Below are 6,961 nucleotides of genomic sequence, written 5' to 3' on the forward strand. Positions count from 1 at the left end.
TATAATAAAAGAACTGTTAAAAATAATAATTTTTGATTTGTAAAATAAATAAAAAAATCATATATAGTTGGCTAATGATTTTAAAATTTGTAAGTCAACATAACATCAATAAAATATTCCAAATAAGTATTTCAAATACAAAAACTCGAATTTTTTTTTCAGTTTTTTTATTGGATTTATTAAGTAAGATCAGCACAGTGAAACGTTTATTTTACCGAATGTAGTGAGGCAAATAATTCAAATAATTCAGCTGAGTCACTTTTACTCCGAATAATACACACAAATGTAGCAACATTATAGTTAGCAAGTAAATGAACAATCAGGATGTTTTGCAAGTAATGAAATCATAATAACGCTTGTAAATAAATATCACGCCTCAGTATCGGAGATTGTGTCGCGATTTTCAAAAGTGTATTAATTTAACTAGTGCAGTTAGTAGTGCAAAATGTCGAATTTTGATGATTATAGTGCAGAAATTGCAGACGTAGCGAAAGAGACAAAAAAATCAACATTGTCATGGTAAAAGTAAAAACGCTTAGGCGCAAAAATAGAAATTTTACTGCACATGACTGAAAAATAAAACTTTTACTTGTAGTCATAAAAGTAGTCATTTTTGTGACATTTGAGGATAAAAGATTTTTTTTTCTCCAAAAACAAACATTTAAGTCTCTCTTATTGATTATATTAGTGAGTAGTTGCAGTGTTACTATGGTAACAATGCACATTTTTAAAAATATCTTTTTAATTCGTTTTTTATTAATTAATTTTAGTTTATACATATATTTATTTATACATTTATACATTTAACCTCAAAATTGCAATATTTTTTTTAATTTAAATAATTAAAAAAAATAGTGATAGTTTTAGTTTTTTTAAAAAAAGGTATTGAATTATTTAGGATGAATGCAACAAATGTGCTTGAATTCTCCCGGACTTACCCTATTTATAAACAGTGAAAATTTTTATTGATTTTTATTGAATAAAGTAAATAAAAAGTGTTTTAGTAGCTGTTTTATTAAAGAATTCTAAATGATTTTGTAGCAAGTTTGTTTCAAAAATTTTTTTGGTGATTTTTTGCCGTCGGCGGCCTTCCTTTTAATTGTCAATGGGATTAGAAGCCCCTGGCGCCAGGGCTTGCAACCGCGTACCGCGAAACCCCCAATTATCCGACGCACACTCGACTAGGACACAGTTTTATACATTTTAGTAAATTGCCGGTTAGACTGACTGTCCGTCCGTCCCACATCTCCAACCACAATATCACAGTTACCATAGAATATATACGTCTTTTGTTTGCAGCTTACCGCAAAACTAACCACAGGTTTCTACGATTAAAAAACCAAAAACTACACCGCAATTATGGGGGTGCACAAAAACCAAATTATATCTCGCCGATTTAATCAACTGCTCTCCCATTAAAAGGGCACCCCGCAATTCACATTTTGCATTATAAAAATTAAAATTTTTCAGACAAAAACTGAAAAAATTTAAGTTGAGAGAGAGCACTGTCACAGCCAATAATTTGCATGTAATTTTCATGAGACGTGACAAATCATGAGAAAAGACAAAGAGGAGAAAAATTAAAGTTTTCAAAACAAATAGGCCGATTTTCAGGCCATTGGAATAAACAAGTGACAAAAAAATAAAAATTGCAAGAATTTAAAGTGTTTTTTAACGATTTTCAAATTGTGGGTTCGTCGCTTATTGTTGAAATCTCCAAATTTTTTTACAAAACCGCGTTTTTAAACCACTATTTGCGTAAAATTTTATTCTTAGGTTCCTTGAGGTATTGTTTGCATTAAAAGAAATAAAATTTCGAGGATTTTAAGTGTTTTTGGTCGATTTTTAAAATAGTGGGTTCGTTGCTTGTTGTTAAAGTCTCTGATTTTTTATCAAAAAATTGCATTTTTGAGTCATTAATTTTATTGATTGATTTATTGCGTGTTTTGTATATCAAAACCTTTTGAAATCTGAAAGATTAAATGTTTTTGAACAATTGTGGGTTCGTCCCTTGTCGATGAAATATTTATTTCTTTTTCACAAAACCTTTTTTTTAAATTATTATTTGAGTGAAATTTTATTTCTACGTCTGTTTAGGTATTGTGTGCATAAAAAAATCGAAATCTAAATGATTTTAACTGTTTTTGAAAATTGAAATTTCCTAATTTTTATCACAAAATTGGGTTTTTGGGCTATTAAGCGTTTCAAAATTTTCAATTATGTTTTGTATATCAAAACCTTCTGAAATCTGAAAGATTAAATATTTTTCAACAATTTTTGTATTTTGAGTTCGTCGCTTATTGTTGAAGTCTCTAAATTTTTGCTCAAGAAAACCCGTTTTTAAGCAATTAATTATTTAAAATTTTATTGATTGACTTTTTTGCGTGTTTTGAATGTCAAAAACTTTTGAAATCCGAAAGATTAAGTGTTTTTGAACAATTTCTGAATTGTGGGTTCGTCGCTTGTTATTGAAGTCTTCAAATTTTTTTCAAAAATCGGCGTTTTTAAACCATTAATTCTTTGATTAATTGCGTGTTCCATACACAAAGACTTTTGAAATCTGAAAAACTAATGTTTGGCAACGATTTTGGAAATTATGAAATTCTGAATTTACCGTTTGTTGCTGAAACTTTTGAAATTTCTACAAATGCATTTTAATCGTGTTAGATGCGTCTGCTTACGAATTAAATAAACTGAATATTTATAATTGTAGAATTTTGTGCTAAACAACAAAATAAGCAACGAACTCAGCTGTTATTCATAAAACAATTAATAATTTAGCTGACAGAAATTTACAGGAAACAAAAACAAAATATTTTACTTTTAATTTTTCAGAATCTGTAAAGTGTATTTTGTTGTACATACTTAAAATGCAAAAAGTCAAAATGTAAACTATTATTTTCTGGCAATGTAAATAAATTTGTGTTTTATTACGCAAACTGAGTTATCTTTAAACTAACAACCAAATTGTTTTTATCAGTTTTTACAGCATTTTTATTATTTTGTTCTTCAAAGTGTTAAATTTTGGCTTTTTTGTGATAATCTAATTTATAAAATTTTTAATATTCAAACTATTTGAATTGCTTCTAAAATTTGGAAAATTGTGGGTTCGTCGCTTGTTGAAGTCTCCAAAATTTTTACGAAAAATTTTAGTTTCTCGGTTTATATTAGCCTTCAATCTTCTCAATTTTATTAGTTAAGCACATTTACGTATTACATGTATGAAAATTATGGAAATTTGGTAAATTCAAAGTATTTTTTATCGGTTTTAAAAAAATTGGGTTCGTCGCTTGTTAGAGTTTCCAAAATTTTTACTAAAAATTCTAGTTTCCCGTTTTTTATTAACCTTTAATCTTCTCAATTTTATTAGTTAAGTACATTTACGTATTACGTGTATAAAAATTATGAAAATTTGGTGAATTCTAAGTGTTTTTAAACGATTTTAAAAAAATTGGGTTCGTCGCTTGTTGTTGAAATTTCCACAATTTTTGTCAAAATATACTCAATTTTTCACAATTTTGTTTAGCACCTAGTCAATTATTTGTATCACTCTGTGGTGGTGCCATTGCCACATAATTTTATTAATTTTGTGCTAAATTACGGAGACTTTAATGAATGTAACAAAACAAGCGACGAACTCAGCTGTTATTCATAAAACAATTAATAATAAACAATATAGAATGTTCCGGAAATAAGTGCATCAAACGTATAAAAGTGTTTCAGAAATAAATACTTTAAATATTGAAAAAATTAGTTGTTTATAGAGTTATTAGTGACTTTTGTTGTCCCGGCCACCCCCTACTTGATTAAACCGTCGCGTTTAAGGTCGGCAATTTGCGGTCTCGTCGCAATTATACATTTAAAGTCTGGAAAAGTTTGTGGGATGATTTTATAATCAGTTGGTCGCACTCCACCCACATAAACAGTGAAATTATCAGGTATACCCAAGATAGAGGGCGCCTCAGGTCTGGCTAGAGGGCGCCGCCTTCGCGCGTCCCTCTCGGGTACCGCCTATGGAGACACTTAAGTATAGACCTGAAGCCGACATCGAGTTCCTTGTAAAATTTTGATACATCACTCGTGCCATCTCTCTTTTATCGTGTGAAAAACATCGCAAAGGGGTTGATAATGCTTGAATCGTGATTTGGTGCATTTTTCTCGTTTTTTGGGTTGGTATGCGTGATAATTTATTGCTAAATTTAAATACTTGGATTGATTTTGAAACTTGTTTCTCGATTGGAATGTTTACAAAGTCGTAATTATTCACTGACAAGTTTTGTGTGGAATTCGATGCGAAAATTACCGATTTAAAGCATTTATTTGATGATTTGTTATTTATTTATAGACACTGACAAGCACACCTTTTTTATTTTTATTATTTTTACTGAAAAAAACTTGTCTGAAAAATTTATTAACTTATCATGTGTGTTTCTTGTAATCATGAAAACACTAATTATAGGCAATTATAGCGCATTTTAACGTCAGATTCTAAACAATTACGAATATATAATAATTAATTTCGTAGTAACTGGTCGAGATAATAATACGGTAATTAATAAATCGCTTTGAAAAAATAAAGGCACTGAAACATAGGAATTAATTAAAAATACTGATACCATTATTAAAAAAAGTGTTTTTCAGTAATTTTTAAAAATTAGGTTCGTCGCTTGTTGTTGAAGTCTTTATTTTTTCACAAAAAAACGGTTTTTTGAACTACGAATTGCTGAAAGTTTATTGGCTAAGTTTGTTTGGGTATTGTGTGCATAAAAAAATTAAAATTCAAAGAATTTTAAGTGTTTTTCAACGATTTTGAAAATTGTGGGTTCGTCGCTTGTCGTTGAAATCTCCGAATTTTTATCAAAAAATTGCGTTTCTGGGCCATTACTTCTTTGAAATTTTATTTGCTTGTTCCATATGTCAAAAACTTTTGGAATTTCAAAAACTAAGTGTTTCTTAACAATCTTGAAATTGTGAGTTTGTCGCTGCTATTAAAGTCTCTATTTTTTACAAAAAATTGTTTTTGGACTATTAATTGCATGTAATTTTATTGGATAAGTTTGTTTAGGTATTATGGGTTCGTCGCATGTTGAAATTTTAACGCATATTTTTGAAAATTTTTTTTTCATGTTCCATACTTATGTCATAAAGTTTAGAAATCTGAAAAACTAAGTGTTTTTCAACTATTTTCAAAATGCGGGTTCGACACTTGCTATTGAAGTTTCTATTTTTTTTTTACAAAAAAACTACTTTTAAACTATTATATTGTATTGGTTAGGTGTGTTTATAAAAAAAAATAAATTTAGGAAATTGCAAATTTTTCAACGTTTTTGAAAATTGTGGGTTCGTCGCTTGTTGTTAAAGACTCCAAAATTTTTCAAAAAAACGCGTTTTAAGCTATTATAATAATTATTTGAAAATCTATCCATTGATTGATTAAGGTATTTCGTCAAAAACTTGAAGTTTTTCAGCAATTTTTGAAATTGTGAGTTCGTTGCTGAAATTTTTGGCTTTTTTACAAATGCATTTTATTTTTGTTGCTTACAGTTTTTAGAAACACGTTACATTAGTTTTTTACTTTTGGGTTAAACTATCGGAGACTTCAATGAATGTAGCAAAATAAGCGACGAACCCAGTTGTTCCTTATGAAATTTTTAATTAATTTTAAGACAAATTTTTTGTGATTTGTTATTTAAATGAATTTCAGTGTTCACTTGATACAGACAAATTTTTATACAACTCGAGATTGATGAATGATTCCTCAGATTACAATCTTTCATCATAATTTATGGAAATTTCCAGCGAGAATTCATTTCTTTCCATCAACCATCAAAACCTTGAAACTGTTTAAAATTCCAAATTCGAATTATTTCATTTCCAACTCTATTATCTTAAATGCATTACTGAAATTAGCGTCGTTATCTCCGAAATTCTTTCAGTTTTAATTTCAGAGATGCTTCTAACCTAATTTTCAATTGTTACGACCAGGTGGGTGCTCCATCCCGGCAGCCCTGGGGCACGCATATTTCAAGAAATGTTAAGTCCGGCCCTGGCCCTAGGCGACGGCTCGCTCACCGCTCATTTACCCACGGTCCCACACACAATGTTTACCTAATGATCATTTTCAAATTCGATTTTTTTTAACACTCTGTATATGTGAAATAGGATCTGGTTGTTTTGAGCCGCTTACGTAATTTTTTTGGGGCCCCTCCCGTCGATTTAAAAGTCATCGCATGTCGGTGTTTGTTGACAGAACGACTTGCGACAGACCCCCTCTGGACCGGTGCTCCAGAGGAGGCCCGAGCCCAGCACGCGTTCCGGCGCCCCCATATTTCTCACCGCGCATGTTCGGCTTGACACTGGCGACAGCATCCAATATTGTCCATATTTCATAAAACTCACTACAAGACCCCCGAGGTTTGACCCTTTTCCGATTACAGGATTTCTCAATTGGGGCTATCGCTCATCACAAAGCACACCAATGGTATTGTGACAACTTACACACACCGAAATACATCAAAACTATTGACTTTAAGCGTTTTTTGGCGATTTTGGAAGTTTTGGGTTCGTCGCTTGTTGTTGAAGTCTCCAATATTTTTGCCAAAAAAACGCATTTAAGGCCATTTTAACGCATCAATTTTTTTTAGATTCTATTGTTTAGGTCTTGTGACGTATTGTAAACATAATAGAAAATTAAAATTTGGATTACTTTGATTGTTTTTTGACGATTCCTGAAATTGTGGGTTCGTCGCCTGTTGAAGTCTCCGAAAAATTAACGAAAAATGTGCATTACAAGCACACCAGCCGTGAAATTTTATCAAAAAATGTCTCAAAGACTTGGATTTTGAGTTAAATTTTTGGAGACTTTGACGAATGTGGCGAAATAAGCGACGAACCCAGTTCCTCATTGAATGCAAATTTTTATAGTTTAATTTTTGATAAAATTTACGTTTCTAGCTGTCAT

Source organism: Tribolium madens, unplaced genomic scaffold (genome assembly GCF_015345945.1).
Source record: "Tribolium madens isolate multiple individuals breed KSU strain unplaced genomic scaffold, Tmad_KSU_1.1 Scaffold_1;HRSCAF=32;Tcas5.2_LG8, whole genome shotgun sequence".
In the NCBI taxonomy this organism is placed as follows: domain Eukaryota; kingdom Metazoa; phylum Arthropoda; class Insecta; order Coleoptera; family Tenebrionidae; genus Tribolium; species Tribolium madens.